General features: G+C 42.7%; 1 protein-coding gene across 1 annotated transcript in view; it reads left to right on the forward strand.

The window, feature by feature from the left end:
- The window catches only part of RALYL (RALY RNA binding protein like), a 1,862,755-nt gene that overhangs the window by 911,925 nt on the left and 924,130 nt on the right, over positions 1–26,700 (forward strand). The window contains exon 4 of the mRNA XM_073631886.1: positions 22,147–22,195. The gene's annotated coding sequence lies outside the window, so the exon portion shown is untranslated. The remainder of the gene's footprint in view (positions 1–22,146; positions 22,196–26,700) is intronic.

Genomic DNA, 26,700 nt, shown 5'->3' on the forward strand with positions numbered 1-26,700 from the left:
TTAAAACTGCTTACGACTTTAATGTAATGTCCAGTCCCGGTAATATGGATGAAAATCAGTGAGACAAATGGCATGGGTACAACCTTCCCAGTCGATTACCAGGCCCTTTGGGTCTTGTATGGATATTAAGGGGAACCCCACACCCAAATTAAAAAAAGGAAAGGCGTGGGGCCCCAGGCCCTCTGAACAGCAGTATACAGGCGGTGCAAACAAGACAGGGACTGTAGGTTTGTTGTTAAATAGAATCTGTTTGTAATTTTGAACTGGTACATTTTTAAAGTGTAGCTCCAGCTAAAAAATCTATTTTTAAGCTTCTTGGAAACATAGGGAAGGGTTATCACCCCTGTGACATTTGTTTTGCTGTCTGTGCACCTCTTCAGAAGATTTTACCTCACTTCTGTCCCAAGGACAAATTTTTTTGACAATTTGGGGTTTTTAATGAAACAAGGATTGGTGATAAAGCATCAGTGGAAAGGAAACACGTTTTTCCCATATTAAATCTTACAGGAGAGAATTTCCCTTCCTAGGGGTGGATTTCATCTCACTTCCTGTTGTCTCCTTCCGTTTGCAAGTAGGAGTCGTTTGTAAGTTGGATATTTGAAAGTAGGGGCCTGCCCTCTATACTCTGCAGAAATTGGGGCCTTAGGTGTTGGTGTTGCCACAGCCCTCGCAGTTGCTCTTGGTGGGCTCAGGAACGGGCTCTGCTGTGAAATATTAGATCAAGAATTGTAATTACATGCCCCTGTTGAACAGGGTCAGAAAAATTGGGCCTTTGGTGGAGGTGGTGGTGCTGGTGCCACAACACTTTAAGTCCTCACAGTTACTCTTGGTGGGCGCAGAAACAGGCCCTGCTGTGAAATATTAGATCAAGAATTGTAATTACGCGTCCCTGTTGAACAGGGGCAGAAAAATTGGGCCTTAGGCACTGGTGCCACAACACTGCAACCCCTCACAGATACTCTAGTTGGAGTGCAGGAATGAGCCCTCCTGTAAAATATTGCATCAAAAATTGTAATTACACACCCCTGCTAAACAGGGGCTGATAAATTGGGCCTTAGGCACTGGTGCTGGTGCCACAACACTGCAACCCCTCACAGATACTCTAGTTGGAGCGCAGGAACGAGCCCTGCTGCAAAGTATTGCATCAAAAATTGTAATTACACGCACCTGTTAAACACAGGCTGAAAAATTGGGCCTTAGGCACTGGTGCTGGTGCCACAACACTGCAGCCCCTCACAAATCCTCTAGTTGAGTGCAGCAACAAACCCTCCTTGCATATTGCATCAAAAATTGTAATTACACGCCCCTGTTAAACCTGGGCTGAAAAATTGGGCCTTAGCCACTGGTGGCGACGCCCAGAACCAAAAATATTCTTACAAGCTATCAGCATGCTCATTGAGGAGGAAGAGCATAGTCACTCAGCATAACAGGATAGTAACTCAGCATCAGCATAGGCAGTCTTGAAGGGATCTGACATTTCAAAAAAAAAATATTCAATTACATCAGCATCAGGTGCTTGGTAGCTGGTGGTGATCCAAGACTGATTCATTTTTATGAAGGTCAGTCGATCGACCGAGTCGGTGGACAGGCGCACCCTGAAATTGGTTACAAAACCTCCAGCAGCACTGAATGTGCGTTACGAAAGAACGCTGGATGCCGGACAGGCCAGTAACTCAATTGCATACTGTGCAAGCTCTGGCCAGTGATCCATCCTCAAGACCCAGTAACCCAGAGTATTTTCGGTGGGAAAGGTGTCCAAGTCAGATCTTGCCCTTAGGTATTCCTGCACCATGTAAAACAGATGCTGGTTGCTGGAACCAATCATACCTTTGGGCTGCGGACACTTTCGAAGATGTTTCATCCTCTGCTCTCTCTGCGATGGCAAAATAAGGTCCGCAACCTTACCCTTGTAGCCAGCATTGATCCCTCTCCTTGATACCACGAATACGAGGATCCTTCCACAGGCTTTGCAGGATCAGGGAGGCCGTGCAGCGTAGGTTTGCTGAGTCCTCTGGGTCACTAAGGATGACATGATCCGCAGCCACCTCCTCCCAGCCATGTACAAGTCCATGGGTTTCTTGGGACTGTAAATGATCCCTTAAAGACTGCTGCTGATGCTGAGTGCCAGGCTCCACCTCCATACTGACACAATCCTCCTCTTCCTCCTCCTCCTCTTCCTGTGTGATCGGCGGGCACGCAGGAACACTGTCTGGATAAAGGGGGCCTTGAGAGCTAAGGAAGTCCTCCTCTTCCTGCCTCTGTTCTGCCTCAAGTGCCCTGTCCATTATTCCACGCAGCATGTGTTCCAACAGGTGGACAAGGGGGACAGTGTCACTGATGCATGCACTGTCACTGCTCACCATCCTCGTGGCCTCCTCAAATGGTGACAGGACAGTGCACGCATCCCTGATCATGGCCCACTGGCATGGGGGAAAAAAAAAAACAAGCTCTCCTGACCCTGTCCTGGTGCCATAGTCAAACAGGTACTCATTGATGGCCCTCTGCTGCATGTGCAGCCGCTGCAGCATGGCCAAATTTGAGTTCCACCTGGTGGGCATGTCACAGATTAGGCGGTTCTTGGGCAGGTTAAATTCCTTTTGGAGGTCAGCCAGCCAAGCACTGGCATTATATGACCGGTGGAAATGCACACAGACTTTCCTGGCCTGCCTCAAGACATCCTGTAAGCCCGGGTACCTGCCCAAGAACTGCTGCACCACCAAGTTAAGGATGTGAGCCAAACAGGGCACATGGGTCATTTGTCCCTGTCGGAGGGTGAAGAGGAGGATGGTGCCATTGTCACAAACCACCATTCCTGCCTTAAGTTGGTGTGGCGTCAACCACCTCTGAACCTGCCCCTGCAGAGCTGACAGAACCTCTGCCCCAGTGTGGCTCCTGTCCCCCAGCACACCAGCTCAAGCACCACATGGCATCTTTGGCCTGCGTAGTTGCGTAGCCCCTTGAATGCCTAGGAGCACCACTGGTTCCGAGGACAAAGCACAGGAAGAAGCCATGGAGGAAGAAGAAGAGGAGGGGGTGGAGGAGGGAGGTTGTCAGAATCACCAGTAGTAGCATTTTGGAGGCGTGGTGGCGGATCAACCTCCAACACTACTGCACCTTGTCCTGCATCCTTCCCAGCTGCCAGCAGAGTCACCCAAAGCGCTGTGAAACTTAGGTAACATCCCTTTCCATGCCTGCTGGACCATGAGTCAGTGGTAATATGCACCTTACCGCTGACCGCCCTGTCCAGCGAGGCATGGACATTACCTTCCACACGCCGGAATCACCTTCCATGAGAAAAAGTGGCGTTTGGGTACCTGCCACTGAGGAACCGCACATTCCACAAACTCATGGAAGGAGGCAGTGTCTACCAACTGAAAAGGTAGCAGTTGAAGTGCTAGCAATTTTGCCAAGCTAGCATTCAACCACTGGGCATGTGGATGGCTGGGAGCGAACTTCTATCGGCAGTGCAGCAGCTGGGGCAGGGAAATTTGCCTGGTACAATCTGACGCCGGTGTACCAATAGCAGATTGCCCACAAGTACTTGGCTGTGACACACCTAATTCTACACCTTCATTCCTCTCAGTGCAGGTCTCAGAGAGGACTGAAGGTATAGTGGAGTTGGAGATCTCAGCTGATGAGGAGCAAGGAGAGGTCCTCTTTGTTCTTTGGTGTGGGTCCTTTAGGTACGCTTGCCAACGAACTGCATGGCAGGTCAACATATGTCTGGTCAAGCATGTGGTGCCCAAGCGGGAGATGTTTTGGCCATGCGAGATACACTTGAGACATATGCGATCTGATGCACTCGTCTCAAAAAAGGGCCTCGCCAAAGAACTTTTGGAATAACGCGCAGAGACAGCAGCGCCCTACACATGCGGAGCTTTTCTGTGTGATGCAGTCAGTGTGCTGCCCTTAAGCTGGCCCCTGGAGGGTATCCTGCCTCGTTGGTGATGTGCCTCCTCCTCCTCCTCTCTCCTATCAGGCACCCACGTGGAGTCAGTGACCTCATCATCCCCTCCCTCCTCATTACTGGAGCAAACCTGGCAGTATGCTGCAGCAGGGGCAACATGACTGCCAGATTGCTGTCCTTCTTGGGCACCCCCTCTGTCTGGGCTCAGGTTACTGCCTTCCTCTAGCTGCGTACCATCATCGGAGCCTTCAAAACGTTGGGCATCCTCCTGGAGCATGTACCCAACACTGTGGTCAAACAGTTCGGGGGACTCCTCAGGAGGACATGGTGGAGCTAGGGAAGGAGTAACTGATTCCATTGAGCCAAGAGAAGAGGCCGGGTTGGCAGCTGCTTTGCCAGACAAAGTACCCTGAGCATGGGTGAGAGAGGATGAGGAGGATGAGGATGGCTTGGTCATCCACTCGACCAAGTCTTCCGCATGTTGCTGCTCAACACGGCCAGCTGCCGAAAAAAAGGCCAAACTTGTCCCACGGCCACGTGCTGATGAGGATGCGCCGTGTCTACGACCAGCACTGTTGCCTCTAGACACAGAGCCTGCTTGCCCTCTTTTATTGGCCTAGTGACTGTCTGCCTCTCATTGTTGGCCTTCCAGACATACTAATGGCCTGCAGTGAGATGTAGCTGCACTAAGCTGGGATATATATATATATATATATATATATATATATATATATATATATATACTAATACTGCAGCAAGCAAAATCAACTGCCTGCCTGTAGTATTATTAGTATGAGAACACCACCAATCTTCTACAGGTAGCTTTAGCTAAACACTGTGCAGAGGTCGCACTACACTAATTTGTAGCTTTAGCTGAACACTGTGCAGAGGTCGCACTACACTAACTCGTAGCTTTAGCTGTACACTGTGCAGAGGACGCACTACACTATCATTTAAATAATGTAGCTGCCTGCGGTAGTGATAGGATCAGGAAAACACCACCAACCATCTACAGGTAGCTTTAGCTGAACACTGTGCAGAGGACGCACTACACTAATGTTTAAATAATGTAGCTGCCTGCGGTAGTGATAGGATCAGGAAAACACCACCAACCTTCTACAGGTAGCTTTAGTTGAACACTGTGCAGAGGACGCACTTCACTAACATTTAAATAATGTAGCTGCCTGTGGTAGTGATAAGATCAGGAAAACACCACCAACCTTCTACAGGTAGCTTTAGCTTGAACACTGTGCAGAGGTCGCACTACACTAACTTGTAGCTTTAGCTGAATACTGTGCAGAGGTTGCACTACACAAACTTGTAGCTTTAGCTGAACACTGTGCAGAGGTCACACTACACTAACTTGTAAATAATGTAGCTGCCTGCGATAGTGATAGGATCAGAAAAACACCACCAATCTTCTACAGGTAGTTTTAGCTGAACACTTTGCAGAGGACGCACTACACTAACTGTAAATACTGTAGCTGCCTGACTGTGGTACTAATAGGATCAGAAGAACACCAGCAATTTTCTTCAGGTAGCTGTAAATACTGTAACAACACCTGCCTGCCTGTCAGTAGGAAGAGAATAACAAGAACAGATCTAGCTAAACTGAATACAGTGTATATATATATATATACAGTATATATACAACACCTGGGATGCATATATATAAACAATACACTGTAAGTGCAGCTAACTGACTGGCTGTCCTGCCTAATCTATCTAACTTAAATCAAATGACACTGTCTCTCTGTCTCTGTCTCTCAACGCCGGAACACACTACACAGGGCCGACATGCAGGTGGCCTTATATAGTGCGGGGCGTGAACTAAACCCCCTGAGCCATAATTGGCCAAAGCCACCCTGGCTTTGGCCAATTACAGTTCTCTGTACAGATGGCGCTGTGATTGGCCAAGCATGTGGGTCATAGTGCATGCTTGGCCAATCATCAGCCAGCAATGCACTGCGATGCCGCAGTGAATTATGTGCCGTGACGCGCCACTCGAATTTGGCAAGAACGACTCATATTGTTCGCAATTCGGCGAAAGACCTAACAGACGATGTTAGAGTCGAACACGAAGCTCATCCCTAATTGTGATGAATATGCAAGGTCTATTTGCCTAATATGTAATAATAATAATATATAATAATATTTAATACAATGTATTATACACTATTATAATTAATAATTGTATTTTATGTACAGTTGCAAACCTTGGTATATATACAGTATGTATCTGGAACATAATCAAAATCTGGTTTTATGATTTGGGGTGTTTCCAACCCTATGGTTTTATGAGTGTATTTTTTTGTATTTTTGGTGATTTTTTTTTGGTATTCTTTTTGACATTCTTGAAAACCTCATGGTGTAAATAGGGCATTTGACATGTTTAGTTGGAGGTAGGCAGCACAACAATGATGGGAACCATGAAATCATCAGTTTAGGATATATCCTTCAAACAAAAGAATATCAATGATCATTTTTTTAACCACTTGCTTATTGGGCACCTAAACCCCCCCTCCTGTCCAGACCAATTTTCAGCTTTTAGCACTGTCACTCTTTGAATGACAATTGCACGGTCATAGAACATTGTACCCAAATGAAATTTTTATCATTTTTTTCCCACAAATAGAGCTTTATTTTGGTGGTATTTGATCACCTCTGGGTTTTTGACGGCATTGGCATTGATGGGCACTGATAAGGCGACACTGATGGGCACTAATAGGTGGCACTGGTGGGCACTGTTGAGGTGGCACTGGTGGGCACTGATAGGTGGCATTGGTGGGACATGAGAGGTGGCACTGGTGGGTGGCACTGATGGGTGGCACTGATGGACGGCACTAAAGGGCATTGATAGGTGGCACTGAAGGGCACTAATAGGTGACACTGATAGCAGGCACTGAAAGCGGGCATTGATGGGTGGCAGTGATGGGCACTGATGGGTGTCAGTGATGGGCACTGATAGGTGACACTGATAGGCAGCACTGATAGGTGGCACTGATGAGGCACTGATTGGCACCACTGGTGGGCATTGATAGGTAGCAGTTATGGGCATTGCTAGGTGGCACTGATTGCTGACACTTATGTACTGGTGGGAACTGGTTTATGGCACTGGCAGGTGGAACTGGCAGGTGGTACTGGCGGGCTTCGCCTCTTCCTCTTCGGGACCGATGTCCCTTCAACAGAAGCCAGTGATCACCTTTTTTTCCTCCTCATGCTGTTAGCGTGAGAAGAAAAAAAAAATGATTACCGACCTTCTGTTTACATCACGTGATCAGCTGTCATTGGCTGACAGCTGATTACGTGATATGGGGTCGGGATCGACTACTTACTCTGATCTGTGATCACCTGAGTCTCATTGACTTGGGTGATCACAGCATGTGCCGGACGCGCCCTTCAGGGGGGGCGTGGTGAGCGTGCAAAGGGGTGGATGTCTATTGACAGCCTCCCGGCAAAGCAGATCCACGCTGTAGCTGTCATTCGGCTATAGAGCGGATCTGAAGGGGTTAATAGGCTAAACATATAGTTTTTTTACAACTGAGTTTGCTTTCAGCACCCCTTGTTGGTTTAATTCCTGTATAATGGCTGAAAAGGAACCAACTGATTCTAGTGGTAAATTGTACTGTTTATGAGAGTCAAAATCTTTGACCTCATTGTTCAGTACTGTATTGTTCAAAGTTCCTATCTCATTTGTGAACTTTTGCCATAAACTTGATAAACTATGTACCACTTCTTTTAAAGCAATATTATCATTAGTATCAAGCCATTTGTGTTCTATAGACACACCAGTAGTTGTTGAACATAAACTTCCAACATTACTGTACACAAAAGGATCAAGGAAATGCAGATTTGGGGCTCGATGGATATTTCCAAAAAATTCTATTTGCCAAATCAATAGCCTAGTCTTGTTTACTGTTTACATCTGTAGCACTACCCCCTTAGTAGATGCTGTAGATAACACACATTCTTTCTCTAATCAGTGTAGGGCAGCCAGGCACACAGCAGCATTTTTTCCACTCAGGCTCAATAAACAGTCCAGGGGTGTATTTTTGTTTTATTGCTAAGAAACTGGTAACTTGGGAGGACAATGCGGTATGCCATACTCTAAAACACTGGATGCACAAAGAGGACTCTTCATTATCTCTAGTCAGCAGCAATATCGTCATTCACTCCCATCTGAGGACTAGGAGAGTTGCTGGGCACATGTAGCAGGAATAATAGTAGTCCAGATTCTTGCAGCTGGGGATCAGTCCAGAGATGCAACCTCCAGCTGAGTAACCCAGCTTATGGTCCACAAACATGGAGGGGGTAGGGGTTCAGGAACAAGCAGTTCCTCTTCACATGAGCATGCTGATCCATCCCCATGGGTGGAGAATGGTGGAAATCTCCTCAGGGCTCCAGATGTAATTGGCTAGACCCTGCTAAATAGGGATTGGCTAGACCCTGCTAAATATTCAGACTGGACATTTGAATCCTCCCAACCTAAGTTCTAGAAACCTCCTCTGGAGGTGGGGGAAGTAAGCAAACTCTTATTCTGTGAAGCTCTAAGCAGACGAAACCAAATAATCAGTGCTCCTGTGTTTATAGCAGAAGCCAAAAATTTGCCTAAGAGCCCTTGCACACTGGGGCGGGGGGCGGCGTCGGCGGTAAAACGCCGCTATTATTAGCGGCGTTTTACCGTCGGTATGCGGCCGCTAGCGGGGCGGTTTTACCCCCGCTAGCGGCCGAGAAAGGGTTAAATACCACCGCAAAGCGCCTCTGCAGAGGCGCTTTGCCGGCGGTATAGCTGCGCCGTCCCATTGATTTCAATAGGCAGGAGCGGTAAGGGAGCGGTATACACACCGCTCCTTCACCGCTCCGAAGATGCTGCTAGCAGGACTTTTTTTACCGTCCTGCCAGCGCATCGCTCCAGTGTGCAAGCCCTCGGGGCTTTCACACTGGAATGAAAGCAGCGGCACTTTCGGGGCGGTTTGCAGGCGCTATTATTAGCGCAATAGCGCCTGCAAACCGCCCCAGTGTGCAAGGGCTCTAACAGGTTAACTAGGGAGTGCTACACGTCTAAGCCAAGAATATTTTCTGTACCGTGACAAAAAAGTGGATATCAATCATTCTTTTTTACAAGTCCAGGTGTCTCGTATGTTACATTAGAAACTTCCTTTGCATTGGAATTACCTTTGACATTGCAACCCACTATATTGCATTCGGGATATTTTGGTTTCACAGATGTTTTTGTGTCTTATCACACTCAATTATGCCTCAATATCAATACAAAATGTTATGTTTTTGCCACACAGTAAGCCTTGTAAATGTGCTCTTCCACTATCATCCAATAAAATAGGAGCAACGTATTTTTAATGTTAGAGAAGATACATTTTGATTTAATTCCAATTTTGCTGATGGTAATACATACTTCCCAACTTTTTTAGATGGGAATGAGGGACACTGATTAGTATGTAGGCATAGGACACACCCCCTGCCATGCCCCCCCCCCCCCCCCCCATAGAAGAATTGTACAAAAAAATGATTGATTAAACCCACAGGTGCTTTTTTACCACTGCTATTCCTTTACATTGGCTTTTGGAATTTACAAATGCAGCAATTTAGAAATTGGATGAAAGGTTTAGCACTGTAAAACACTTTTCAATAGCCAAATTGTGCTATTTATATATAACTATATAGATCAGACCAAAATGAGGGACAAATGGGGAAGAAAGAGGGACAGAGGCACTTTGTTCCAAATCAGGGACAGTCCCTTGAAATCAGGGACAATTGGGAGCTATGGATATAAACTTTCTCTGTCAATATTAAAACATTCCATATCATTTAAACCACTAGAACTGACAGTCAATTTAGTGATATGTTTCACTCTAGGGGCATAAGAAAGTTCAGTCATACTTTTATTTGGATGAGCAAATTGTACAGAATTTGCTTTGTCATTCTTTTCCCCATAATTTTTTATTTGTGAATCTCTTAGAAATTTCCACCATTGTCTTTTCATATGATCAGGCCTTTCACAATAAAAGCAAATGATCTTTTCTGCCTGCTCTGAAACTCTTGTTCTGTCTCTGACATATTTCTCTCCATCTTTGGGTGTGGCTATATACATTTCATTTCTTCGCTATTCACTGTCAATCTAACTACTCCTGAAATACTTCTGTGCTGCCCTCTTGTGTCCAATTATGCAGCTAGCTTACACTAGTATGCGTTTCGCACATTAATGAGTACAATTGTAAACATAAATATGCACAGCACTATTTTTTAAAATTGATAAACATAATGTTTATCACCTTCCTGTGCAAAACAAATTTAAATAATGTGCTTAGATGTCCATCCACCATAACAATCCGCTCAATTTAAAAATTGAAAAAATATAAATCCAATTTAATGCCACTTTAACTATCCTGTGTGCTGGAAATGTCTTGGTGCACACATTTTGTTCCCTTTTGTTCCTCTTAAAAATTGCCTGGTAGTGGTAAAATTAGGCTACGCAGCCTTGTTCCCTGTAAGCAGGGAGACTCCCATACAAACTCAGAGCTGGATTTTTTACTTTTTTGCTCCCTAGGCCTACTGTTGTGTGCAACCTTTTTTTCTATCAAATTTGATTGGCTAGTCTAAAACTGGCCACACACACATAGATTTCTAAAAGATTCCACTCTAAACAGCAAATCTACCCAGCCAACTATTCAATTCTGACAGCTGGTACCTGCAGCTGTCAAAATACCAGAACAATGACTGCAGCTGGTCTGCTCTGGTTGTAATTGGTGTTAAGACCCAGATTGGGTGATATGTTATTACACAATACATTGTACTGCAATCAAGAATGCACATATTCTATAGGGGCAGCAGCAAACAAAACCCAACCAGATTGTACTGGCAGTTAAGGCAGCAATCTGGAACATTTCGTTATACATGGAATAATTTTACTAACAATCAACAACATGATGTATGGATCATTGTGTAACTCCCCTGGCATCTTTTTGCCCAACCAACAGCCTATGTTGTTTATGTAGAAACCGGGCCCTGAAGATATTTTCCAAACATAGTATGTGTGTGTATAGGATAAAAACTCAAAACAAATCAGTTTTCCTACTGTTCTTAAACCAAAACCAAAAACCTAACAAGTCATGTTGACACATTAGAGCATTGAATGTAGGGAAATGCCGCGTACACACGATCGTACATTCCGACAACAAAACTGTGGATTTTTTTCTGATGGTTGTTGGCTCAAACTTGTCTTGCATACACACGGTCGCACAAATGTTGTCGGAAATTCCGATAGTCAAGAACGTGCGGACGTACAACACGTATGACGAGCCGAGAAAAATTAAGTTTAATAGCCAGTGCGGCTCTTCTGTTTGATTTCGAGCATGCGTGGAATTTTGTGCGTCAGAATTGTCTATACGTGCTCAGAATTTACAACAATGGATTTTGTTGTCGGAAAATTTGATATCCTGCTCTCAAACATCTGTTGTTGGAAATTCCGACAGCAAATGTCCGATGGAGCCTACACACGGTCGGAATCCGACAACAAGCTCACATCGAACATTTGTTGTCGGAAGTTCCGATCGCGTGTACGCTGCATAAGTCTGACCATACACTGTACAATCTGATTGTACAATCTCTTTAGGCACTACCGACTACTGTGTAGTGCAAGAGTCTACATGATTTGATACTATTTGAATGGATTCTTTAGTTTTGTCTCCATATTATTTTGTTTTGGTAAATCTAAAGGAGATTGTACAATCAAATTGTATAGTGCATTAGCAGCCTAAATAAGCTTATCACACATTTCAGATTTGGCTTTTGCTTTTCATTGTTATAGTTTGCAAAATATTTTAAGAGATACAGTATGTTAGAAATAGGTGGAAGTGCATGTTGCTCTATGCATACTTTATACAACATCCTTTATAATGAAAGTGTATGTATAGCCATTATTTTTTTTATAGAACAAGGAAGGGAATACAAATTTTGATTTTTGTAAACAGACTTTAAATTTGCCTCCTTTTCAGGAGGCTATAGGAAGACCAGAAGTTCTGCAATTATATAGTGTACTGTGTCCATAAATACCGGTAAACAAATTAAACCAATGAATAACAAAATGTATAAGCAACAATAAACAAAGTTTGCTATCTGTGCACCAGTGAACCCATGAAAGCAATGAGTGCCAAACCTGGGACTCCCTCGGGGAGCGAGAGTGGGGACAAACAGTGGAAAGTACTATAGGGAAAACATAAATGGCTGGTAAAACATGTATAACATGTATAGGTGTGCATTTATATTCTAATACTAAAGGAAGTAAATATATGCCCATCTGACTGTTAACATTATTAATTGAAACCATGTGCTTATCCTAAAGCAAAGAGAATACACCCCCCTGGGGGACTCACACATTAACATCACAAGCGTGTAATGTAATTTGACCCCGAGTTGGGAATACATCAGGGGACACAGAGGCTTGGTAATTACTTAGTGGGTTATATAGTACCATCAGGTGATTGGACACTGGTAACCCTAATTACAAGATGAGTTCCTCCCCTATATGGAGAGTACCTCAGTTTTGTAGCAAAGCAATGAGTACACCAACGTATAATCCCGAAGAGGGGCGGGAGCTCTGTGTCCCATGATGTATTCCCAAGAAAAGGATTTTACAGGTAAGCTGTATTTAAAAATCCCATTTTCTTCATACGTCATGGGACACAGAGGCTTGGTAATTACTTAGTGGGATGTCCCAAAGCAATGACCAAATTGAGGCGAGGGAGACACAGATCAGAAAATACATAGACCGCCAACGGAGAAGAGGATCTATACTGCGCCTGCAGCACACTGCGCCCAAAGGCGGCATCCTCATGCCCTCTTATATCCACCTGATAGAATCTAGTGAATGTATGGACTGAAGACCAAGTTGCAGCCTTGCAGATCTGAGCCATGGAGGCCTAGTGATGCACTGCCCATGAAGCACTAACCGCTCTAGTTGAGTATGCCTTAACCTGAAAAGGAGTAATCTTCTTCTTTATACCATAGGCCTAAATAATAACTTGCCAGTATTCTTTTGAAAGAATACTGAGAAAGCCGAGATCAGGACCTTGATAGTGCTCAAAGTAAGCCTCATTTCAATGCCTAATTGAAGAAAAGCAAGAATCCTGCTAATGGCATACTTTCTAGGATGCCACCCCCTGGGTTCATTCCAGGAAACATATGCCTTCCAGATTCTGTAGTAGATGAGCCTGGAGGCCGGCTTCCTAGCATTAACCAGAGTGAAAAGGACTGATTCTGAAAAGCCGAGAGCCCACGGCTTTTCAGAATGTGGGTCTCAGCAGCCAAACCATCAAATTCAGACTTCGTAAGGCAGGATGGAATATTGGACCTTGTGAGAGTAGATCTGGATGCAGTGGAAGAACCCAAGTCCTCCCGCTGCCATCTTTACGATCTCTGCATACCAAGGTTGTCTGGGCCAAGTCGGAGCCACCAGAATGACCGACTTTGCTTCCCTTTTGACCCTCCAAAGGAACCGCGGAAGAAGCAGAATTGGGGGAAAGGCATAGATCAGAGAGTACCGATACCATGGAATCATTAAGCCATCTGACCCTTGTGCTAGCAGATCCTTTGTTCTTGACACAAAACTGTCCAGTTTTTTGTTGAACCTAGACGCAAACAGGTCTACATCCAGGGTAGACATATGGTCTGGAATATGTCAGGGTGTAGAGACCATTCTTCCGAACACAGCTGCTAACGGCTTAGAAAATCCGCCTGCCAATTTTCTTCCCCTGGAATAAAGACCGTAGACAGGCAAGGAATATGCTTTTCTGCCCAGAAAAAAATGTGATTTACTTCCTTTTGGGCATCCAGGCACCTGGTGCCTCCTTGGTGATTGATATAAGCCACAGCAATGGCATTGTCCAACTGTATCCGGACAGGATGACCCTGTAGTCTGAAAGTCCAGACCTTGAGGGCTAGATGAATTGCCCGAATTTCCAGAATGTTGATGGGCAAGAGCCTTTCAACTTTGGACCATCTTCCCTGGGTGGAAATTAGTTCCACCACCTCTGGCTCAGACCCTTGGGGGGGCCTGCTCACCACAATCACTTGTAAACACAGAAGTCTGGTTTCTGTGTTTACAAGTGACAGCTCTGCACTCTGTGTGTAACCCCCCTGAACTCTGCACTCTGTATGTAATGCAATCCTGGTATTTAATGCCCCTTTAAGACCCTCCTAGTGTTCATGAAATTTGACTGACCACGCTCACTAGTTGATGTGATTTGGAGGGTTTGTGTGGGAGGAGGGGTTTTGGGGGGTCGTGGTTGAGTTCCAGCACCTATTGTTTGAGAAAAAAAGCCCTGCACAGGACACAGGTAGGCTACACAGGACACAGGTAGGCTGCACAGGACACAGGGACACATGCACAGGACACAGGGAGGCATGCAGCTGCAGATAGGCATTGTTGACCCTCTTTTCCACTTACAGTAGCTGCTGCATTTCTCACCCTTGACTTATACTCGGGTCAATACGTTTTTCCCAGTTTTTTGTGGTAAATTAGGGGCCTCGGCTTATATTCGGAGCGACCTATACTCGAGTATATACGGTACACTGCCTGCACTAACTGAATATAGAGTAAACACTGAATATATAGTCTATGCTAAATACAGAGTATATATACAGTATCTCACAAAAGTGAGTACACCCCTCACATTTTTGTAAATATTTTATTATATCTTTTCATGTGACAACTCTGAAGAAATGACACTTTGTTACAATGTAAAGTAGTGTACAGCTTGTATAACAGTGTAAATTTGCAGTCCCCTCTAATAACTCAACACACAGCCATTAATGTCTAAACCGCTGGCAACAAAAGTGAGTACACCGCTAAGTGAAAATGTCCAAATTGGGACCAAAGTGTAAATATTTTGTGTGGCCACCATTATTTTCCAGCACTGCCTTAAACCTCTTCCATATGGAGTTCACCACAGCTTCACAGGTTGCCACTGGAGTCCTCTTCCACTCCTCCATTACAACATCACAGAGCTGGTGGATGTTAGAGACCTTGCGCTCCTCCACCTTCCGTTTGAGAATGCCCCACAAATGCTCAATAGGGTTTAGGTCTGGAGACATGCCAGTCATCACCTTTACCCTCAGCTTCTTTAGCAAGGCAGTCTTTGTGGTGTGTTTGGGGTCACTGTCATGTTGGAATACTGATCTGCAGCCCACTCTCTCTGAAGGAAGGGGACCATGCTCTGCTTCAGTATGTCACAGTACATGTTGGCATTCATGGTTCCCTCAATGATTTGTAGCTCCCCATTGCTGGCAGCACTCATGCAAGCCCAGACCATGACACTCCCACCACCATGCTTGACTGTAGGCAAAACACACTTGTCTTTGTACTCCTCACCTGGTTGCCGCCATACACATTTGACACCATCTGAACCAAATAAGTTTATCTTGGTTTCATCAGACCACAGGACATAGTTCCAGTAATCCATGTCCTTAGTCTGCTTGTCTTCAGTAAACTGTTTGCGGGCTTTCTTGTGCATCATCTTTAGAAGAGGCTTCCTTATGGGATGACAGCCAAGCAGACCAATTTGATGCAGTGTGCAGCGTATGGTCTGTGCTCTTACAGGCTGACCCCCCACCCCTTCAACCTCTGCAGCAATGCTGGCAGCACTCATACATCTATTTCCCAAAGACAACTTTGGGATATGACACTGAGCATGTGCACTCAACTCCTTTGGTCGACCATGGTGAGGCCTGTTCTGAGTGGAACCTAGCTTCTTAAACCACTGTATGGTCTTGGCCACTGTCCTGCAGCTCAGTTTCAGGGTCTTGGCAGTCTTCTTATAGCCTAGGCCATCTTTATGTAGAGCAATAATAATTTTTTCAGATCATCAGAGAGTCTTCTGCCATGAAGTGCCATGTTGAATTTCCAGTGATCAGTATGAGAGAGTGAGAGCGATAACACCAAATTTAACACACCTGCTCCCCATTCATACCTGAGACCTTGTAACACTAACGAGTCACATGACACCGGGGAGGGAAAATGGCTAATTGGGCCCAATTTGGACATTTTCACTTAGGAGTGTACTCACTTTTGTTGCCAGTGGGTTAGACATTAATGGCTGTGTGTTGAGTTATTTTGAGGGGACAGCAAATTTACACTGTTATACAAGCTGTACGCTCACTACTTTACATTGTAGCAAAGTGTCATTTCTTCAGTGTTGTCACATGAAAAGATACAATAAAATATTTACAAAAATGTGAGGGGTGTACGTACTTTTGTGAGATACTGTATATATATATATATATATATATATATATATATATATATATATATATATATATTAGACTGACTGTATATATATATATATATATATATATATATATATATATATCAAATACACTGCCACTAACTGAATAACCTGCCTGCTTAATCTAACTCAATCTAACTAATTCGGTTTGCACCAGAACACCGTGAACAGGCAAAAAATTTGTGCAAACACCGTAAAGTATGGGACGCGAACATGTAAAATCAATAGTGCCCATTTTAAAGGCTTATATGCAAATTATTGCCATAAAAAGTGTATGGGGATCCGGGTACTACCCCAGGGGACATGTATCAATGCAAAAAAAACTTTTAAAAACAACCATTTTTCAGGAGCAGTGATTTTAATAATGCTTAAAGTGAAACACTAAAAATTTTTAAATTCTTTAAATATCTTGCCTGGAGGTCCCCTTAGTCTGCCTGTAAAGTAGCACATCTTTCCCATGTTTATAACAGTACTGCAGCAAAATTACATTTTTAAAGGAAAAGATGTTATTAAAAATTGCTTGCGGCTGTAATGTATTGCCGAATCCCGGCAATATACATAAAAAATAATTGAAATTTTTTTTTAAAAATGGCGTGCCCCCCCCCCCCCAAAAAAAAAAAAACAAAAGACACTGGAAAGTTAAATGCTTGTGTGAGTGTTAAGTCTTGCTAAACTGTGAATAATGAATACCGTACTTGTCTTTAAAACCCATGCTCACTCTAAATACAGTATTTGATTGGGCAGATGTTATTTTTATTACCCATAACCTGGTTTGATTTTTTATAAAAGACACAACAATTAGCACATACAATATTTGTAATAATGTCAAATCATCAAGAACCAAACACAATAATGAAACAGTTGAGGCAGAATCTAAAAATATATTGGGCTTTATTCAAGAGCACACCATATATAAAAATGATGGACAACATGCACAAGTAAATACTCTTCAAAAACCATTGCAGCTAGGTTGTAATTGAAATGGGCCTAAAGAACTCCCAGTTGCACATTGTTATACTTTCTTTAATTGCTGATCTGGCCTATTATGTCGGATGGATTTATCTGTACTTGGAGGTGAGGACTGTAGAAACTGTAGTAAGGAATTTGTCCCAGGCAGCCTGAACCTCAGGAGTGAAATCACCAGGGAAGTTAGAAGCCAAGACCACCTGGAGAACATGAGACAGCAGCTGCAAAGAGAAATAGAGAATATATATATATATATATATATATATATATATATATATATATATATATATATATATATATATATATATATATATTTGTATATTTAATAAGGACAGTAATGTTCAAACTGCTTTAAATTAAGAGTATTTGCTTCCCTGAGTTGCAATGTTTACATTGTGTTTTTGTAATTCTAAAGGTAATTCTGAATTAATTTTTACATAGCAAAGCTTAATAAAAAATTACTGAGTTATAATCAGCATAATTCAAATTGTTGCATATAGCAGCCACTAAGGCTTTATCTTTCAGAACCTAAGAATCAGATTGGTAACTGGAGAAAAGCTCCACACTTGTTCCATTTTTAATATTAGGTCTATTGGAAATTTCCAGAAAAGTGGGGAATGTACAAACTGGATATTCATTTTTAATTTAATGTATGCACAACACAGTGAAAAACTTATTTTGCCCACTGGACTTTTAAAGAGTCACACCTCAAACAATATCTAAAAAAATAAAAAAAAAAAGTCAGACGGAAGCTTTTCATTGTCTATTCCGATCATGTGTATGCCTCATCAGACTTTTTTTTTTGAAAATTCTGACGGACCTAGAAATGGAACATGTTCTAAATATTTCTAAATATGTGTTCTAAATATTGTTCTAAACCAATTCCTATCGGGAAAACCCCTTGTCTGTATGCTGTTCCGACGGACCAAAAACGACGCATGTTCTGAAGCAAGTACGAGATGGAAGCTATTGGCTACTGGCTATTGAACTTCCTTTTTCTAGTCCCGTCGTACGTATTGTACGTCACCTCGGTCTGGACGGTCGGACTTTGGTGTGACTGTGTGTGTATGCAAGACCGCTTGGGCGGAATTCCGATGGAGTTCCGTCAGAGAAACCTTCAAAACCGGTCGTGTGTACATGGCATTACTGTACAATGTTTGTTTTTAAATGTATGTCAATACATTTTTCATATTTTTATAGATATTGTTTGAGGTGTGACTCTTTAAAAGTCCCGTGATCAAAATATTTTTTCTCTGTGTTGTGCATACTAATTTGGAACTGAGACACTACCTCAGCCCTTTCTGCACCAGCTCTACTTCTCTGTCTTAATTTATTGTACTCTTAAAAGTTACAGAGCAAACTTATTCTCTCAAAATGAAAGTATTTTGTGCAAGATGCTCTAAATCAGGGGGGCTTACTACTGTACCTTACCTGGCTATTATGTTTACTCTCTGCCTTTAATACCTTCCAAGTTAGCGTCCCACAATAAATATGCATATCAAGAGTTTTGTCTTCACATTTTACTGCTTAAGAAAAAATTGAATTAGGAAAATAATCATGATAGGCCAAAAGCTAACATTTTTAGAGTCGTCAGTAATAATATCCTCAATATTTATGTCATGACAATTTTCCTCAAAACTGTCTTAGCATTCCCAGTATATTTATTACTTAAAGTATGACCTTTAAATATTAACATCAAAACTGAGGCCCACCAGAGTTTCAATACTATATAATGCTGCAAACACCTAAACTCAATGTATTTTGTCCACCTGAATCAAGTATCTTATTGCTGTATAATAACTTTCAGTGATACCCACAGCAAAATTTCCTGGATCCACTCTTAGGTTGTAGGCATGCAGGTCACTGAGGAAGGACAGGTTGCCAGCAAGGTCATCCAGGTGATTGGCTGCACCTGCAAGAGCATTCATAATTTTTCCACCATGTGTCTGGATGTCAGCAGAGCCAGAGGTCAGGTCAAAGTGGGTGAAATAAGTCTTGGTTTGGGGGAAGCTAAGGAAAAGCCTAACAGAAAATAAAATGACCGCAGAAGTTAGTATATGAAAAATGATGCATTGCACAGTGAATAAAATGCATATACTGTATATATAGACACTGGGAAAGCAAAGTTTGTATTCTTTTGCTGTTGTTAAGTCTAACAAACAAACCTTACTGTCCTTCAAGAAATGTAAATGATCTCCTTGTTTTATGACTTTATGGAATCTATATATATAATGTGTGATACATGAAATATCAGTAATAGCAATCACTAATTGCTTACATAATTCTCCCAATTATCACTTAAGCTTACCTCAATCTAAAAACGTTTAGTTTTGCAGAGTTTAAACAGGTTGTAAATTCTGTTGATAGTCTCTTAGATTTTTAGAGGCCATACACATGGATAATAGAACTGGATTGACTTATTCTATGTGGTAGTTGTTTGTCAGTGTTGGTACATTAGCCTAAGAATTTCCGTGCTGTTACCTTATTTATCCAGTTGAAAATGCACACTGTAATAATCTATATAAAAAATAACCATGAATAAAATAACTGTACCTAGTTAAGGCCTCAGCACCAAGATCACTGGCCTGAGAGGCAATCTTGCCAACCATGGAAAGCACAGCGGCCTTCTCGCTAGCAGATAGACTCATTGTGATGATTGAGAGTTGGTACAGCCAGTTAGATCAGTTTGGCAACTTCAGAAAGGTTCACATTAAACTGAAAATCTTGCCAGTTTATAAAGCATTAGGATACCATTCACAGTGGTCAAGTTGTGTTCCTATTGGCCAAAATTACATACCACCCTTTAAAATTGACTTATCTTTTGAACCATACATGCTGTATTTACTGATATAGGGTAAACATCTTATCACTATATATTGATTACAAAGCATGTACACTCCTTTTGTGTTTACTGAGCTATTGCAGATCATTGCAGTTTAGTGCATTACATTACATGCCATTCCACATATATTTTAAATGTATTTAATTCTATAGCATTTACAAGTTACAAAAAAAAGATATGATTGTTTTCATTAAAGTTGTATCTCTTCCACTCTTCTGGGAGTCAAGAATACCAGGCAAGTATAGATTTCACAGAAAAAGCCCACACATACCTGGAATATCAATTCCACTCCATATTTGGTACCCCCAAAGGATAATTATATTTCCTTTCTGGAAATATATTAAAAAAATATATATTATCCACATTAAAGCATGCTGCAGAAAAACACTGGCTAAATCCACATGATTTTATAGTTTATTTTTAAGTGTGACTTAAAGCATAATGTCACCCAAAAAGGAGCCCTTATCTAGTTTTGACAGGTACCCATTCCCCACTTCCAATTTGACTGCCTAGTTCTAGTTCTGCCTAGTTCTTCCTGCCCTCCCTGCCTACAACCTCTTGGTACATGTCCCAGGTCCCAGGAGGCTGGTGGACAATTCAGATAGCACAGCGTGGCTCGTGCATATATAATGGGGAGCTGACTGTGAAGCCACAAGGAATCACAGCCAGGTTCCCACAGTAAACCTACTGGCCCATATTTACTGTGGGAACATTGAATTATTGCGAATGGCCATCGTCCACTGGGTGTCAGAGAAGGATAGATGGAGGTCTTCCTCCCATTCTAGCATAGGGGGTGTCTTAACAGATAATTGTATCTCCATCCGCACTCGTGACCTATGGACATCATTTTCATCTGGCTATCTGCCGCTCATTGCGGGGATGCCAGCCACACACACTGGTTAGGACGGATTTAATGTGTCGGTGGGTTCCGAGCGCAGGACGTTACCCTGCACAACACGCCCACGGGGCAGGGGGGGATACTGGGGGGGATACTTTATATTATAAGGGAGGGTGCCGGGTGAGTATGAGTAAAAACCAGTAGCACTTTATTTCAAATACACTTAAGTGTATTTGAAATAAAGTGCTACGGTTTTTTTACTCATACTCACCTGGTGTCATCCCTGTGCTGTTCTTTGTTTGTTTCTGAGGGAACCCCACTCCCTGCTGTGGAGCTGCCGGTGAAATGTGTGTGCTGCCCCTCCCCCATCTGCCTGTGGATTCGTTCAACTGGTGAGCCTGTCTGTGATAATTTCTCATCTCTATGGACTATATGGACTACCTTTAATTTTATTTATTGATTCATCCTAATTGCTGTCAGTGGACTCACTCACAAACTAATTGCTAGTTTGTGTATATTTGCAACTTTTGCATCACTTGCCTCTCCCTTGAGACAGTAAGCTCCCAGGATTAGGGCCCTCAGAAACATCCTGTACTAAATCGTATTGTAACTGTACTGTCTTCCCTAAGTTTGCGAAGCTGTTGCCATGATATAAATCTTGTATAATAATAATAATAAAACTTATGGCTCATGGTGGTGATATGGGACAGTAGGCAGAACATATATATCATATTAAATTATATAAAAGATATAACACTGGACTCAGTTTGTTCTTTGTGGATTCAATTGGCCGCAGCCCTTTATTATGGATATTAAGATTTAAAAACAACATATAGGGGGTTATTTACGAAAGGCAAATCCACTTTGCACTTGGAAGTGCAGTCGCTGTAAATCTGAGGGGTAGATCTGAATGAGGGGAAGCTCTGCTGATTTTATCATCCAATCATGTGCAAGCTAAAATGCTGTTTTATATTTTCCTTGCATGTCCCCCTCAGATTTACAGTGACTGCACTTCCAAGTGCACTTGCAGTGCATTGTAGTAGCAAAGTGGATTTTCCTTTGGTAAATAACCCCCATAATGTAATATCACTCTTTACATTTTTTACCAACAGCATATTTAGCTCAGATATTACAAGCTCAAGCTAATAAACATTACAACTCAAAGTCCCCTTTCAGAAGAAAGGGACAAAACCTCATAACTCGACCCGTGACAAGGGTGGGAGGTTGTTATGTGCTTTCCTCTTCAATCCCTGCCGACTGCATCAATTAATGACGCATTTTCTTTCTTTTATAGGTACCGACTCGTGCCAGGACCGTTGAAAACAGCATTTAACCAATCACAAGTAAGTACAACTGACATCTAAATAAAATGCATATATATATATCGATATATATTTTATTTACAACTGTTTTGTCTGCCACTGTCCCATATATGGAGGTCGGGGACATTTTGCCCCACCTTCCACTTTCATTCTTTGCATGTACTTTAATGTGATTACTTTATGTATGGATCTTATTGTTGGCATTGCCTCATCTGGTTTCGTTGTACGTATTTTTTCATATATTTTGTTAATTACATTGCTGTAATTGCTTTGACAGCTGCACCAGACTGATCAGAGCACTACCTTTCCCCTAGTTATGGTACAGACTGCTGCACATCATTGCACTGGGTGGCCAGTGGCCACATTGGTGTCCAGCTCCTGTTACTATTGGTTGCTATCACTTGGTTTTCACACTCAATATTTTTGGTTTTCTTTGCAGCTATTGTATTGCCCTACCACATCTCTTGTTACTTTATTATGTCATGTTGCAAATTATGAGTTGTCTATTCCTGCCTGGTATTTACCATGTGCACAGGCAGCCATTTGTGAATGCTACAGGTATTCTCCTTTATTTCCACTTTTTCTGCATATGCCAATTTTTATGCATTAGCTACATTTGTATACTTACATTTCCACTATAATGCAGCATTTTGTTGTTGTTGTGGTTTTGGCGGTTTGTAGTGATTTATTCATAAGGTGGCCTTTATTTTACCTCAGCCCTGTATGTGTCTTTTTACCCTTGCACTGCGTGATCACTAGGGGATGTTGTGGATTGGTGGGAATTTGGATTTATTTTTCTGATCACAGTTATATTTCAGTGTCTTGAGAAAGACAGACTGAACTCCATTGAAAAACAGTGATAATAAAATGCTGTTGCTTTGACTTATTTCTGCTGCAAGACTTACGAGTACCTCTATACCTGTTTTGGATTTGTATGTTTTATATATATATATATATATATATATATATATATATATATATATATATATATATATATATATATATATATATATCTATATATCTATATATAGATATATAGATATATACAGTATATATATTTCAAGTTGCTGCAAAAGAGCACTCACAGGACTGACCAGGCACTACTGCTATCTTATCTTCTGAACCATACATGCTGTATGTGCTGATGTAGGGTAAGCATCTTATCACTATATGTTGATTACACAGCATATACACCCCCTTTGTGTTTACTGAGCTATTTTTAATAATTGTGGTTTTGTGCATTACATAGCATTACATATATAAATATGTGATTAGAAAAATTCCATATAAGTGAAAAAATGTGTTGCATAGAGTCAAACAATATACCGTATTTATTGGCGTATAACACTTACTTTTTCACCCTAAAAATTGGGTGTAAATAGCGTGTGCGTGTTATACACCAATACTTCAATTTTAGATGCCTCGGAGGGGACATGGAGGGGGGCGGGACGGGCGCTGTCAGATTACGTACAGTGAGAATCTCCTGTTTACTTGGCGGCCTCTGTACCTCTGTAATAGGAAGTCCTGTCTCCTGGGCCACCATTGGACCACTGTTCTGTCTATCATAGGAGATTCTCACTGTATATAATCTGTCGGTGCTCGTCCTGCCCCCCTCCCTGTCCCCTCTAGGCTGCAGATGGGCATCGATCAGGCTGCATTGATGGCAATGGTGAGGCTGCTGCATTGATGTGGACTGATGAGGCTGCATTGATGGCACTTGTGAGGCTGCAGATGGGCATTGATCAGGCTGTATTGATGGCAATGTTGAGACTGCAGATGGGCACTGACCCTTATTTTGCTTCAAAGTTCCTTATTTAAAATTTAAGTTTTTTTCCTAAAACATCCCTCTTAAAATTAATGTGCGTGTTATACACCTGTGCGTGTTATACGCCGATAAATACAGTATATTATTGGTATATAGTTCAGTGCAAAGTCCAAACAATATATAACTTCCAGTGAGAGTAATCAGTGATTCCAATAGGTCTCCAACACCATCCAGCACCTTTAACCACTTCAGCCCAGATTTGGCTGCTCAATGACCAGGCCTTTTTTTGCGATACTGCACTGCGTCGCTTTAACTGACAATTGCGCGGTCTTCCGATGCTGTACCCAAACAAAATTGACGTCCTTTTTTCCCCACAAATAGAGCTTTCTTATGGTGGTATTTGATCATCTCTGCGTTTTTTATTTTTTGCGCTATAAACAAAAGAGTGTCAATTTTGAAAAAAACACAATATCTTTTACTTTTTGCTATAATAAATATCCCACATTTAAAAAAAAAAACTATTTTTTTTCCTCAGTTTAGGCCAATATGTACTCTTCTACATATTATTGGTAAAAAAAATCGCAATAAGCGTATATTGATTGGTTTGCGCAAAAGTTATAGCGTCTACAAAATAGGGGATAGATTTATGGCATATTATTATTTTTTTTACTAGTAATGGCGGCGATCTGCGATTTTTATTGGGACTACGATATTGCGGTGGACATATCGGACACTTTTGACAGGTTTTTGGGACCATTGACAATTATACAGCGATCAGTGCTATAAAAATGCACTGATTACTTTATAAATGTCACTGGCAGGGAAAGGGTTAACACTAGGGGGCGATCAAGGGGTTAACTGTGTTCCCTCTCTGTGTTATAACTGAAGGGGGGGTGGGACTTACTAGGGGAAGAGAGAGATCAGTATTCATACTTTGTATGAACACACGATCAGTCTCTTCTCCCCTGAAAGAACCGGGATCTGTGTGTTTACACACACAGATTCCGGTTCTCACTCTGTCACAGGCAATCGCGGGTACCCGGCTGTCATTGCACCTGCCGGGCACTCGCATCAGCTCCGGTGGCGAGCCGCAAGCACGTAAGCGTGCTTTCGCCGGCGCGCTCACCTTTAGTGGCCACAATGGGAAGCGACCTAAGGTAACATCGATTTTGCCCAGCCGAGCCAACCTGCCACAGTAAAACTGCGGCAGCTGGTCGGCAAGTGGTTAAGGGTTGATCTTGTGAGTTAATACCACCACCATCCAGTGGCATCCATTAGATCCCTGTATTTTACTAAATGTCAGAAATGGTTTGCGCAAAAGTTATAGAATCTACAAAATAGGGGATAGATTTATGGCATTTTTATTATTATTTTTTTTTTACTAGTAATAGCGGTGATCTGCAATTTTTATCGGGACTGCGATATTGTGGCGAACATATTGGACACTTTTGACAGGTTTTTGGAACCATTGACAATTATACAGCGATCAGTGCTATAAAAATGCACTGATTACTGTATAAATGTCACTGGCAGGGAAAGGGTTAACACTAGGGGACGATCAAGGGGTTAACTGTGTTCCCTCTCTGTGTTATAACTGAAGGGGGGGTGGGACTTACTAGGGGAAGAGAGAGATCAGTGTTCATACTTTGTATGAACACACGATCAGTCTCTTCTCCCCTGAAAGAACCGGGATCTGTGTGTTTACACACACAGATTCCGGCTCTCGCTCTGTCACGAGCGATCACGGGTACCCGGCGGTCATCGCACCTGCCAGGCACTCGCATCAGCTCCAGTGGCGAGCCGCAGGCACGTGAGCGCGCTTTCGGCGGCGCACTCACCCCTAGTGGCCACAATGGGAAGCGACCTAAGGTAACATCGATTTTGCCCAGCCGAGCCAACCTGCCACAGTAAAACTGCGGCGGCTGGTCAGCAAGTGGTTAAGGGTTGATCTTGTGAGTTAATACCACCACCATCCAATGGCATCCATTAGATCCCTGTATTTTACTAAATGTCAGAATTGGCCTTATAAGGCCATCATATACCACACACACCGGAAATAGAAAACATTGTCCCCAAGGTGTCACTCTTTGATTGGCACTTCAATGGGGCACTGACAGGCATTACTGATGGAGCACTGATTGGCACTTTTTTGAGCACTGATTGGCACTGTTGTGGGCACTGATTGGCACTGTTATGGGCACTAACAGGCGTTTATTATGTGGATAGGCTGGCAGGTGTTGGGCACTGATTGGCAGCTGATGGGCACCTTTTGTTGGGGGCTGGGCTGATAATCAATGTGCTGATTATCAGCCCAGCCCCCCCTTTGACAGGGAGAGCCCCCGATCAGCTCTGACTGTCAGCGTGAACCGAGGAAAGCCATTCACCAGCACTTCCTTCTTCACGCGCTGATCGATCATCTGTAATTGGTCACAGCTGATCACGTGGTAAGAAGCCTCTGTCAGAGGCTTCATACCATGATCAGAGTTGCAGTGTGTCAGACTGATACACAGCACCTCAGATCGTCGCGATGCATGCCCCTGCGGGCGTACGTCGGCTGTGTTATCCTGGGCACGTCATATGATGTCCAGTCAGGATATCACAACCACTTTGCCGCTGTCATTCTGCTATATGGCGAGCGGCAAGTGGTTAAATATCATGCCTGGAGGGGTCCCCTTAGTCTTCTTGTAAAGTAGCCCCTCTTTCCCATGTTTGTAACAGTATTGCAGCAAAATGACATTTCTAAAGGAAAAAATGTCATTTA

This window comes from Aquarana catesbeiana, linkage group LG05 (genome assembly GCF_042186555.1).
Source record: "Aquarana catesbeiana isolate 2022-GZ linkage group LG05, ASM4218655v1, whole genome shotgun sequence".
Lineage (NCBI taxonomy): Eukaryota > Metazoa > Chordata > Amphibia > Anura > Ranidae > Aquarana > Aquarana catesbeiana.